The sequence below is a fragment of the Pteropus alecto genome, unplaced genomic scaffold, assembly GCF_000325575.1.
Source record: "Pteropus alecto unplaced genomic scaffold, ASM32557v1 scaffold21, whole genome shotgun sequence".
Classification (NCBI taxonomy): Eukaryota; Metazoa; Chordata; class Mammalia; order Chiroptera; family Pteropodidae; genus Pteropus; species Pteropus alecto.
In genome coordinates, this window is record NW_006436282.1 from 24089021 (window position 1) to 24103053 (window position 14033).

The 14033-nt window shown below is 42.4% G+C and overlaps 1 pseudogene; it reads right to left on the reverse strand.

Annotated features, from left to right (window-relative positions):
• Positions 1-2660: 2660 nt before the first annotated feature.
• Positions 2661-2776, reverse strand: LOC112479938 (annotated as a pseudogene).
• Positions 2777-14033: the final 11257 nt, after the last annotated feature.

Here is a 14033-nt window from a genome sequence, read left to right on the forward strand (position 1 = left end):
AGCAAGATTTAGGCCCTGGTTATTCGTTCCTTCTTCAACCTTTTCTTGCATCCTTTAATCTTCTGTCCTCTTGTTTTCTTCTATCCTTCCAGCTGGGCTTTTAGTTCTCATTCCCTATTTTTCCCGTTTCCTTTCCATTCTCCCTCTTTTCCCCTCACCCTCGGTATCGTCCCGCACCACCGTGTGCCCCCCCCATGCTGCCGCTGGCTTCAGGGGGTCTGTCCTCCCCAGGCCTCCTTCTGGTCTGGCCCTTTTATTTCAGGTCTTCGACCCAGAGCAAGACAGACCTTTCTTTCTCTGGTGCATCTGTTTTCCTTGCTACCTAACTCACACCCATGTTTGTAAAGCAATTCTCTGACTTCGTTTACATTTTAAATAATACGTAGGATTTACATTTACGTTATAATGAAATCTCCTGTCTGGGAATGTGGGATAGACCTGCATAGTCACCACATTCAGCAGTCCGAGGGATTCAGTTGATCATTCATCGACTGGGCAATGTTTATGTGTGAGGCGCTGAAGGTGGGGAGGCGGAGCACACAGCTCTGCTCTAAAGGAGCCGATGGCCGTTGAAAGATACAGGGAAGTAAACAATCTCAGCAGAATGTGGCCAGAGCTCTGCTGGGGGTCAGGAGAAGATGCTGCTGGAGGAGGTTTCTAACCCAGCCCGGGAGGGAGGGATAAGCTTCCTGGTCTTCGGGTAACTGGCCCTGGAGGAGCAGCACAGGTTTGAGGTCTCAAATGAAAACTGGATTTTGGAAAACTTTTCCCTCTTTTACTCTCGGCTTGAGAGCGTCTCAATACTTAAGGTCTTCCTCGATGTGATCGGTGGTACTATCAATACATGGGATTATACAAAATACAGTGTATGAAGAGTGTCAACATTTGGACGATCTGCATAAATCAGTGTAATATTTTACAATGCACTATGTTACAAAGCCATGCAGGATTAAGGAAACACTCGGGACCCGAGACGAGCATTTAATGTAATAGAGTATAAACTGTTCGGTTAGGGGATATCAAATTCTACACGGCAACGAACCTTGGAGAAACGAACCCTTGTTGAGTTTTGGTGTACTCTCAAATAAAAGTATCGAAAATGATCTGGCAATAGTGTAAAATGCTCCTTGGCTTTTCCAACCACATAACTGGGTGAGGCTGGATTTTCTTTAGCCACTTCAACCAAAGCAACATATTGCAAGGCACTGAATACAAAAACAGGGAGAATCCAGTCATTAAAGAATTTCACAAGGATGTAAAATACTAGCACTACTCTCATTTTCTGGTTTCAGAAAGTATCGTTATTTTTCACGAAAATAGAGGATTTATGTTGGCTTGTGAGTTTTCTTATTTTCAAATTAAGTAATTAATATTTAAAATGTTTTCTCAGTTTCAGTTTCTAACATGGTCAGTATTGTTAGCTCTAACCCGTATAAACCGAAGCTCCGTGGCACTCTTGATAATTTCGAAGAATGTAAGGAGGTCCTGGGGCCAAAAAATTTGAGAGCTCCTGGACTAGACACTCCTTTTCTAATGTCCAAGAAGTCAAATGACCGGCTTGAGACTTTGGATGCAGTGAATGTACTGAGGCAGATCACAAGATCCTTTCTAACTCTGGGCCTGTCCCTCCACTTGGAGAAATCCGATTTTGATTTTTGCCAATAAAAGTCTTTTGAGTAAGTCCCAAAGATCACTTTCATGTATTTACCCTTCCTCACGTGATAACTCTGTCTCTACCTGTTGCCAAATATATAATTTTCGAATTACTATGGGCTCACTCTCCAATCCCAGCTGAATCGGGTCTTCTGTCCTTGGCAAAGTCTCATGCGTCACTGTGATGCTGTTTGTACCTTAAAGCTCTACAAATATTTATTGTCTTCTAGGTGTGAGGCACTTTTCTAGGGAGTAGAGAGATGATGATAATGAAAAGGATGCTATCCTGCTCCTGTGGAGTTGATAGTCTAGTGAGAAACCGTAATGGGGACTATTTCATCGAACACTGCCCAGTATCAGGTTCTGTGCATTTTACATGTGCTTCTCCATTTCATTACAGCCATTCTCTGAGGTTAGAACTATAATCTTCATTTTATATAGAAGGAAACAGGCACAGAGACGTTAAGAAATTTGCCCTCGCTCTCTGTAGTGGGCATGCTTGGTACTCCCAGCAGGATCCCCTCTGGTCACCTTCACCAGTGCCGTGCATCTACTCCTAAGTTTGGTGTGTCTTGCTAATGACCCGTAGCTGCGAAATTCTCCTGGGGCTTGCTTGTGGGCTGGTTCAACTGTCCCACCATGTGCCCAGGCCTTTACTCCTGAACCTCCACCACTAGCTGATGCCCAAATGCAAAAGCCCAGCTTCCTTTGCCTCTGAATAAACTCTGGGGTGCAATGGGCACCTCAAATCTTTTCCAGGGATCAGGCTGAGACGGGTCTTCAACTGAAATCAGACACTTGCTAGCTTCTTCTCCTCCTGAGTCTGCTCAAACTTTTATCATTTTTTCCTGGAAGTTCATTTGAACTTAAATCTTTGGCTCAGGGTCTGCTTCTGGGAGGATCTGACTGAAGACATTTCCCATATAAGTGGCAGAAGTCAGGATTTAAACCCGAGGCTGTTTGACTCGAGCACATATGTTTTTTAAATTATTATTTATTATTATTTATGCCTACAGCACCTGGTCTTCTTAGGTAGTCTCCCATCCAAGTACTAACCAGGCCCGACCCTGCTTAGCTTCCTAGGTCAGACATTGGGCTTGTTCAGGGTGGCATGGCCATAGATCATGGACCGTGGCTCCACTGGGGTGTGAACCCAGGATCTTCTGCGTGTAAAGCAGACGTGCCGACCGCTACACTATGGAACCACGTCCTCGAGCACATATGCTTTTGACTAGCATGCTTGACTATGTGCTGGTGTGGAGTGTTGGTGAGTTGGTCCATCCAGATGTAAATTCTATATAACCACATTTCTTAGTTTGCTACACACAAGGGTGTTTCTTTTTACTCTCTTGAAAAAACTTCCACACAGAAGAAAAAGTAACCTTCGGGTAGGTTGTCGTGCTTATTTAAAACCAGTCAACTGAAAACAAGTATATATAGCACACGCTAGCTTTCCCTCTCCCTCACCAAAGTAAAAATAAAGGAAATATCCATTAATTCTTATTTCCTACCACCCACGATGGCAATATATAAATAAGTCGAGAAATAGTAAGTTGGCAATAACATACCATGAGCTCCTATATCAGTAGCAGCTAGATTGTCATAAGCTGTCACCACCTCAAGAGAGGAGAAGCAGTAGCTTGGGGTGTGTGTGTGTGTGTGTGTGTGTGTGTTCCACTGGGGAATGTTGGCTTGGAGTCTCAGAATTTAAATATGCATGCTAAGCGAGAGGTTAGAAAGACCTTAGATTAATCTCGTTCTTGTGACATCTGGGACTGAGCTTGGGGTGGCAGTGGCTGATTTAAGTGCTGACTTTGGAAGGAGCCATTCGTCCAAGTTTGCAGCCGTGGGCTCAGATCACAGCTGCAGACTTGAAGTATTTTGCAGAGCTCTGCTCGGTTGGAGAGCTGACAGTACACCCTTGACGTGCCTTCATATCTATTCTCATTCCTCTATTTTACCTCTCTCTCCTCCTCAACAAATAGCACCTTAGAGCTAACTTGACACTTTTCATACAGAATTTCAGATAGTCTATTTTTCAGTTCCAGGGAGAATGAGCCCCAGCGTGAGCCCTGGGAGTGGGGGTGGGGAGGAGCAGGGGGCGCCATCTGTCATTTATGCTCCTTTCCGCTTAGACTGAACGCTGCGCTTTCCTCCCTTCTCTCTGCTAGCAGGTCTATTGAGTTTTAAGCAAGCATGTTATGGAGAAATTCAATAAACACTGTAGCTCTTCTCTGGGAAATTTTCTGTGGCAGGAACTGGTACCTAAATAAAGGTGTGGGTCTCATCTGGGACTTAGCAAGATGACTCATGAAGGAAGAGGAAGAGGCCACGCTCTGAAAATGTCCCTTTTCCCTTCCTTCCTTACCCTATGCCTCTCTCCTCCAGTCTGAAAATACAGATGCTTGGCATGACCAAAGACCAGTCTGGTGCTGGGAGAGACTAGACTTGACCATGATGACCTTCAGCAGAGAGCTCAATAAAATTTTAAAAATTTACCCTCAAATTCAGGGAACGGAGACATATCCGTGTCATTTGGTCATTTGTTGATTTGAATACGTGAAGTTTTTCAGTGGAGATACTTCTTTTCATTGTAGCATCAATCTAATTTATAAGGGAGGTCATTCGGTCCCTGACTTTGTCTCCTTCTCCCCGCCCCCCCCCCACCCCATTCTATTTCCCTTTACATGAAGGAACAGTCTCTCAAACAAAATGTGTGTCATGATCTTAACACCTCCGATCTCGCCGTAGTCTGCTTAGGGCCCAGGACACTTCTCTCTTGGGCATCGTGAATTCATGTTTACATAATTAACAGTAAAGAAAATCTTCTGGCTTAAAAGTCAGTTTAGGGTTTGCGCTACCCATAAAGTTCCAACAGCCTCCAGAGGATGATGGATTTCTACCTCAGCTCAGAGGATTCGGTAACGTGTGGAGACTGGTCAAGACAGAGGCGAGAAAACTCGTTTTGCCCTCCACTTTCCAGCGAGTGTCCTGCTCACTTCTTACCTCCCCTAATGTCACTTTCTCTCTTCCTGATCTCCTCAAATTCATCAGTCTAGTACTGGGTAACATTGGGTTTTCAGTTCAGTGTCGATGAATTTAGTTCAACACGTTCACTTCCCTCTTCATTCGTGTCAAAGGTTCTGTCCTTTGCAAGGCATTGTGGGTGGCCTAGTGGCTACTGAGGACTCAGAAAAGACGCTTCTTCAGAGACTCTTGATCGAGAGAAACGCTATCTGAAAAGGCCTAAGCTAATAAAGCTGAGTTTAGGATACGTTCTTTCCGCCCGTTCTCATTAACCACCACGTCCCTGGAGACTGATTTTCCTCCTAATATGGTGAAATATGCCAAAAGCAAGTAAATTCTCCTGTGGGATTTAAAGGATTTAACTGAATCACATGGAAAGTTAGCAAATTTTCTGAATGATTTATGTGGTGGAGGCAGGATTCTATTTGGATGAACTTCTTTCTCTATCCAGGAAGAAGAAAGTAAAATATTCAATTTATACTCACCAAGTGGTTCCAAGGCCCTTGCCTTGAAAAAAAAAAAAAAATCAAAAAACCATAATTTGTTTTAAAAGTTAGTTCAGAATTTTAAAAAAAAGAAATCACATTTTTTGTAGTAAGAGTTATCACATTGCCATTTGTTTCATCGGTGCTGTAAATAAAGTCACGTTTCCTGTTAAGGCATCATGTAATTAGTCATAAATAAGAGAAAGGTGTGTAAGTGTGATCTTACTCTAAATGTTAACACATTGGACGGAAGTGTGAAGTCCTTCAAATTTATACCAAATGACTTAAAACATACGAGATAAATTTTAGAAGGTAGAAACCACTTGGGGATGCTGGGTGCTGACCCGTGTCCTTGTTCCCTCAAAAATCTATACCATCTCATATGAGCCGAAGTTCAGCTCTACTTACAAAGGCGTCATTTCCATTCTGAGCCCTATTTTAAAATGGCACAGCAGAGATGACTTCCACTGGGTTCTGTCTACATCTCAGAGACCCTGGGTTAGTCTACAGAAAGCCCACTTCTCAACCAAACAAACATTTAGCCACCGTTTACTACAAGACCCCAGATAGTGGTCTCTCAACTGCAGCGAAATGAATTGCTAGAGAATCAGGAAAAAATATGCAAGTGAAGTCTTGCTTTTCAAAGACATCTTCAATTGGAGAGGCAAACATTAATTTAAAATCTTATCATGAAGAAAAGAATGATCTGCTTTTAAAAAGAATAGAATTGGGGGAATCCAAACGGAATTCGGGTACCCACGGCCGTGCCTGCACTCCAGAGTGTGCTGTGTGTTTCGGATGCGTTTGGGAAAGCTGTGGATCGCTCCAGATGGGTCTCCACACTCTGCCTACGGAGTGTCTCTCAGCTGTGTCCCCCGCCATCCATGGTCCAAGAAGGGTGTTTAGCTGATTTATAGTGACTAATCTTCTTGGTTTAGAAATGCAGTTCTTAAAATATTAGGTTTGTAGATCATTTTGAGAAACTGATGAAAGGCAAGGGAAGGGGAACATTGTGTCACATGTATATTGCATTTTGCATTCAGTGCCAGGGTTCCAAAAACTTTGGGTCTAGGACATCATTATGAGAGAATTTCCATTAGGTTTAGAATATCTGTGATAAGCAGAAGGAAAGAAATAGGGTTCCGAGCTTGGGCAGTGATATAATTCCTTTAACTGGTCACCAGTTAATCCAACCCATCGGAATGACCTTTGCCCTTGTTTTTAAGTGGTTTATAAAAAGGAAAATGAGAAACAGCACTGCTAGGAGTTTTGCAGAACTGGAAATAGTATCAAATTGGCTCCAGAAACAAACAAATAAATGTAATTATAATATACACCAAATTCATGTTTTAAATGCTATTCAAGCCAGAGAGGCAAAGGAGAAAATGCTACTTATTTGGGGGAGAAGTAATGGAGGTAGTGTGGGAGGAAAATGTGAAGGGGAGGCTAGAGATTTAATTTCCAACATCACTGTTTCTGAAGGCAAGAATGTATTGCTGACCCAGGCATGATAAAATGTAGGGATTTCTAGCAATCCACGGTCAGCTGACCTGTTTAAGGAGAAAAACAACTTTACAATAATAAGGTTGGCTATAAATATAATTTTCTTCCCTGGGATTCCAGTTATTTATATCTCAAAATGAAAAACTGCATAAAGGTCTTATTGTTCCATATTGGGACAAGCTTCAAGCCCAGGGACTGCCTTGACTTCATGAGGTTATCAGAAAAAGACTCTGTATTTTTATGCGATAGACTGACAAAAATTTTATTCAGTAGCCAATCAGACATTTATCAAGATGCTATCTATCATATAAAAAGCAAAGAGAAATCTTCATCTTATTGCTGGTTATGTGGCTGTACTGTTCTCCTTTCCAAAGCTGATGAAAACGAATTTTTTTTTTGCTTTTCGTTTGAGCCGTTTTACATGTTTGTTGTTAGAATAAAATGGTTTTTACCATTATCACCAAGTAATCTGACATTTTGTCAGTGCGGCTGCCTCATGACACAGTTTAAAAGTTTGCACTCTGTCCATTTTTGATTTGGCCTTGCAATGACCAAACTTGCAGAAAAATGGCTTTTATAAGGGCATGAAACTTTGCAATATTGGAATCATTTAATTTTTGGAGGTTGCTTTCCATCTGAAAGCCTTCTGTGGGTTGTGTACCCCAAGAATGATTTTTTATCCAAGTCATATTTGAATAAAGCAATGGATAACAATATGGCCTATTTTTCCAAGAAACATAATTGGATGAGTCGTGGGAGTGTATGACATTCTCTTCGAGCATCCTTTACAATGCAGGAGGGAAGGAAGTTTGTTTGAAAGCTTGTCTACACAAAGAGGAATTTTTTTTTTTGCATTAACCAAGTCACACAACAGAGTATCAATTTTATGTCAGGTTTTAAAAATTGCATCTTGACCATGGAATATTACTCAGCCGTAAGAAAAGATGAAATACTGCCATTTGTGAAAACATGGATGGATCTTGAGATTATCACATTAAATGAAATAAGTCAAACAGAAAAAAGTTGAGAACCATGTGATTTTACTCATGTGGGATATAAAACTAAAAGTAATAGACAAACATGACAAACAGAGACTCATGAACACAGAGTGGATTAGTGGTCCCCAGAGGGAAGGGGGTGGGGTTGGGGGAAAGTAGATAGAAGTAAAAGGGGTCAAATATTTGGTGGCAGAAGGAAATTTAATTTTGGGTGTTGAATACACAATGCAATATACATATGGTGTATTATTGTACGCTTGAAAGCTATTTGGTTTTATTAACCAATTTCACCCTAATAATTTTAATAAAAAATGACATCTCGAATACGTACATTTTTTTTCATTAAATTATAGGTTACATTTTTCAATAACAAGAAGAGAGTAAACTATCTTCAGCAGAAGCAGTCCTGCTGTTTTTTTTCTTCTCTACACAATATAGGCAAAAATATTTTTGCTATTTTCTTAGAAAGAGTGACCTCAGTATCAACTGTTTTTTTAGATACAACTTTGGCAAACTCGATAAATACACAGTGACTTTGTGTTGTACGTCATTGTTCCTTTAAACCTTTTTATAATCCTAAAAAAATCCCAGCTTTCCAAAGTTTGGGTCTATTTATTCCTGCACCTTAACCTGCCCTGCCTTTCTCCAAACAAACACAGGTCTCTGACCGAGGCCTCTAAAACGCACAAGCTAAACGAAAAGGTCAGTGATCACAGGGAACTTATACTGAGAAATCAAATGGTTTTCAATAAAAGTCTAGTAAGAACACGGCTTGGTGTTAGTAAAGAGGGTGGCAGTGCTTGATATATCGTCTGTAATTGACTTTAAAATATTTCAACATGGATGTCAAAATCATAAATACTTATGTTAATTTCCTGCTATACCCTAATTTGGGCTGTTTATTAATTGAAGCTCCCTAATCAGGGGTGGTCGGTTAACATTTGAAAAACTCTAATCAGGAAGCTAACACAAGGAGTGGCAGGCAGCCTCCTAACCGTCCCCCTGTGCAATCCCCTCCGTCGAAGGTGGGCTGGACTAAGCAACCTGCCTGGACAGATAGGATACAGCAAAAAGAATGAGATGTCACCTTCAAGATTAGCTTGTAAGAGATTGTGACTTCCCTTTTGCTGGCATCCTCTGTCTTGCCTTTCAGGCTTGTTGGTTTTAATGAAACTATTGCCATGATGGAGGGGTGTACATGGCAAGTGACTGAGGGTGGCCTCTAGACAGACGGAAACTGAGACCCTTAGTCCAAAAACCCACAAAGAATTGAACCTGCCAATTACCACCTGAGTGTGTTGGGAAGCTGATCCTTTTCAAGTGGAGCTGTGAGATGACAATGGACTCAGCTGACACCTTGATTACAGCTTGTGAGAGCCTGTAGCAGAGCCCTCTGCTCAGCTGTGTCTGGATTCCTGTCCCTCTGAAACTGGGAGCTAATCAATGTTGTGTTAGGCCATTAAGTTTCAGGGCAATTTGTTAATGCAGCAATAGATAATTGATATCGAAGAGCTACAAGGATCATGTTTTAATCTGAACTCTTTGATCTGACTATATACTTACAATAGGTGAATTATATGGTATGTGAATTATACCTCAATGAAGCCATTCGAAAATGTATAAATAGCATAAATATTAGAAACCCATAATTATATATCTATAGCTATTTCTATCTATCTATCTATCTATCTATCGATCGATCTATCTATTGATCTATCTATCTATCTATATCTGTGAAAGGAGTGGTATGCACATATATGAACTGGCTATAAACAATGAACAACAGACTGCCTTTCATCTAAGCGGCATAAGAATATGGTAAGCCCAGAGCCCAATACTCTTCTAAATGGTACCCTAGACCTAGATTCTTATTCAGCCCTGGATTTTGCCATCACATGAAGGGATTACGTGGCTTGATTTGACTCAGGTTAGCTAAGATCTGCTAGGACACAGTGGCCTTTGTCTCAAGTAAAACCTTCCAGCAAGCTACTTGTCAAGGAGTCTGAGGGACCACGTTATACTTCCCTGAGCTTACAATCGCAGATTCCAAGATGTTTTTGTGCCTGCATGTTAATAGTTGCTTGTTTGTGAAGCAGAATTGGGTCAAAGACGTGCCTTCATTGTAACATGCTGTCTGCTACTGAGGAATCTGTAGCTCTCACCTTTTTCGAATAGAAGCTAAAGAAATCAACCCAAAAGGGACTTTCATGAATGACCAAGTTGACGCTGGCCATCCTGCAGCAGTGCCGATGTGCTAAGAGGTTAATGCATCAGAGGACTGACTGTCTCCCTTGCAACATAAAGTGGCCCCTGTGTGTCCCCTAGTATTTTTATTTGTTCTGGTAAATAATAGATTAAGCTGGCCCCTTAGCCAAACCGTCGGTTCATTTGAGCAACCTTCGAGAAATAATGAGACCAGTTATTCTTTAACTCGAAAACTTGCCATGGTTCTATTTTTCTGGAACTAAGTCTAGCTCCTTTGTCTTGAACATGAGGCTGTTATAATTTTTGTTTTCTACTCTCTATCATATTCCAAATTGGGCAGCTTCTGAAAAGCAGGCAGTTCTTGTACTTTCTTGCTTCCCTGTCTTTTCTCACATAATTCCATCTATCTGAATGAAATTCCAACTCATTAACTTTGGACAAATAGTATTTATTGTTCCTCAGGCCCTTGGGTACAAAGATAAATAAGGTATGATATGCCCATAAGAAGCTTACTGCTTAGTGTGTGACTTGGCCATAACATGCAATTTCAATACAATTTGGTGAGTGGGTAAATTATACATGGCCACCAATTCTTTGAGATTCCTCATATTAAAAAGTGGACTCTGTCTCACCTCTTGAGCCTGGGCTGTCCTTGTGTCTTGCTTTGACCCATAGGATGCAGTGGTAATGACACTGTGTCATTTCTGAGAGTGGGCCTGTAGAGGCCTTGCAAGCTTCTGCATTCCCTCTTGGAAACCAGCTGTGGTGTTAGAAGCCCAGCTGAGCCTACTGGAGGGCTAGCTTATTCCTAGGGGTGGTGGTGGGCTTACCTGGAGCATACCTTTCGTTTGCAGACTGATCGGTCTAGTGTTGAGTCTTTACTCGCCTCCTTATCTAACGTTTACATGTGAAGCCAATATTTCTACGTTACATCAGCCCAGAGCCAGCCACCAGACAGCTGGGGACAGCCCCTGTGCCCCAAAGCCTGTTGAAATCATTTGCACTAGCCAGTCCTCAGCTGTTTTCCCCACCCCGCCTTGCCTTTCCCAAGAAAGTCCCAAGAAAGGCTCTGGCCCAGGCTTTGTGTTTTTTCCTGCTTGTGCCACCTGACCTAAACCCGGCATGTCCCCACGTAGTCCTGCATGATGTGGCATGCCCCGCTTCTCTTGGGAAATGTAAGGAATGAAGATCTTTCAGTGGCATTAGCCTCTCTGTGTCATTGCCCCGTCACCATCGGAAATTGAAACCCTGCAGGTACGATTCTCAGAGTAAGCGCCAAACGGCTGAGCTGTCCAGCTTCGGTCAAGCCTTCAGGTGAGTGCGGCCACCTGAGGGACGGCCTCAGTGAAACCAGCAGAGCCACCTGCCCAGCTGAGTCCAGTTCAAATCGTAAAGTTTCGAGAGACGAAGGAGTTGTCGGGGAAACGGTGCCGCCGCGGAACAGAGCATCGCGTGGCGAGCGCCGTGCGGGGCCATCGGGTTCCGAATCTAGGGGCCCTGTTTCAGAACGCGAACTGTGGACGGCCGATCTCAGTCCCAAGTAATTCTCGTCTATACACCTGCAAATGAATTCTATCCAGTAGGGGGACAACCCTCTCCTTCCCCCCAAAAGTCACCGTCGTCTCCATTTTCATCTTCATTGAAATACTCCTCTACTCCATGTAAACGCAGACTTCTTTGACTTCTTTGAATTACTTATAACATCTACCTGTTTCCCTCACTTGATTGAGTTAAATACGATCTTTAACACAGGCTTGTTTTAGACCTGTATGAGAGCCATGTCTTTACCTTGTTTTGAGAATTATCCCTTCGCATAGTTATTTTAAACTATTAAGTTTTGAGGTACAGCAATAGGTAAGCGAAAGCAGTAAAAATAACTGAATTGACTGTCGACTTCCCAGTTGCCTGTATTTCTTTGCTATCCATATTGCTAATAGAAAATGCTATTTCTCTGTGGTGTAGATGATAAGCATTTATAAAGGGAAATATTGGGAGCATAGCCCTGCAATATTCTGACTAAAAGGAGGCAGTAGAGTGATGATGTTAAAGCAGGGGTCCCCAAGCCCCAGGCCGCGAAGCGGTACTCCTCTGTGGCCTGTTAGGAACGGCTGCACAGCAGGAGGTGAGTGGCGGGCAAGTGAGCAGTGAAGCTTCATCTGTATCTGCAGCTGCTCCCCAGCGCCAGCATCACCGCCTCAGCTCCGCCTCAGATCACCAGGCGTTAGATTCTCACAGGAGCACCGGTCTCTGGTGCCGAAAAGGTTGGAGACCACTGTGTTAAAAGATATGGGCTTTTACCATTTAATATGCTTAGGTTCAACTCCAAACTTCACCATGAATCAGCTGTGTAAACTTGGGCATGTTTGTTAATATCTCTAAGCCTCCACTTCCTCATGAACCCAAATCATACTTACTGCATCGATCTATAGTAAATAGTAAATAAGATCGCATGCAGATGTCTTTCATTGCCTACTTGACATCTACTTCCTCACGTTTGAACAGAGTCCCTAGTTAGTGTAGGTGTCCACACTGTCCCCAGCTCCAGAGAGGTGTCCTGATCTGTATAAATGAACCAAGGAATCCATGGCTCTTCCCCAGCATCTGCATTTGTTCAGTAGATGGCCCAAGACTGAGTTGCCAGGTCATTCAGACTGGAATGACTTGCATCCCATGTTGGGAGACAGCCTGTTTTCCCCCCTTTCTTTTCCCTGCTGGGTTCGAACCATGAAGTATATGAACACTTATTTCTGCAGGCAGCCATCCTGTCACCAAGAGGCAAAACAAGCTTGGGACAGAACCTCTGCCGAAAATCAGAACGGAATTCTGGACCAAAGCTATAAGCTCAGGGCCTGACCTGTAATCAGCGTTGAATGCCTATGATCTAAGCAGCAGCCTGGGTCTGCAGAGTCAGAGAGGATTCCTCATTTGAATCTGCACCAAGAGGACTCCAGAGTGTCTGCCAGTGAGGGTTGGAAGGGCTGCTCTGGTTCCCGTATATTGTTTTAACGTGTGACTGGCCTTAAATGATTGTTCTCCTTAAAACCCAAACTCAAGTACAACTGGGACATGGGCCTCTGTATTCACTGCTTCTAGTCATAATTCATCTCTGTCAGAAATATAGTCTTTCTCTGCCAAATTGTTAAAATTACAATTTTCAAGAGTCTGGCAAAGAAGCATTTTCCCATCAGATAGCATTTTCACTGTGATTTTTGCCTATTACATTATAAAATAATAATTGTCAAAGTCTTGCTTCTGGTAGGAGAGTACCCTTTAAGTATCTGCTGTCACCACTGCAAAGTGACACTTGCAACTGGAGCCCTCTTTTTGGGATGTGATACCAGAGTTGGAAATTGTTGCTGCTGGCTAACACTTAGCATATTAGATTTAAACTTCCAAGCATTCTTCTAAATAGAGTTTTGCCAAAATGCAGGCACGCACGTACACACACACACACACACACACATACACACTTTTTTTTTTTTTTTGAGAAAACCAAAAAAAAAAACCACATGAAGGAGGAAGAAGCATACTCTTTGACAAGGCATGAAATCTAGCTTTCTTCTAGCCTCTTAAAAGCAACAACCTCGTTCTAAGATGTGGTATTACACAGGGAGATCATCCAAAATGATGCCTACTTTTTTTTTTTTTTTTTTTTGGTGTGGAGTTTTGCAATATGGGGTCTAACTGGCAAATATTTAGAGTTTGGAAAAATGGCTAACATGGCATGCGTGTGAGTCACAGGACTTATTCTTGCGTGATTTTTATGATCATCTGTTTCGTCTCCTATCGACACCTTATTTGGCACTTCCATTTGGGCAAGTTTGGGCTTGTCTCAGCAGTACCCAGGAAAATCAAATGTCGGCTTGGGTTCTGTACTAGAATCTAGTCCCTCTGTGATCAGTCACGGCCTGAGAAGAAGTCTGAGTCCCGGTTAGGGTTAAATGTAAAACCCTGTCTGCTGGTACAATTCATTAAGAGACAATTTGCCTATAATAGCTACTTAATGTGTCTGCAGTATATTTTCACCATAGACAAAATCAATAGAGACGATCAATAAAGAGAATCATCACAAATTTCCTGACAACTCCATGGTGGCAGCAGCTGGGAAGCCGTGGCAGAGGGGTGGGCCGCTTCGTTGGGCTGCACTTGGAGGTGGGGGACG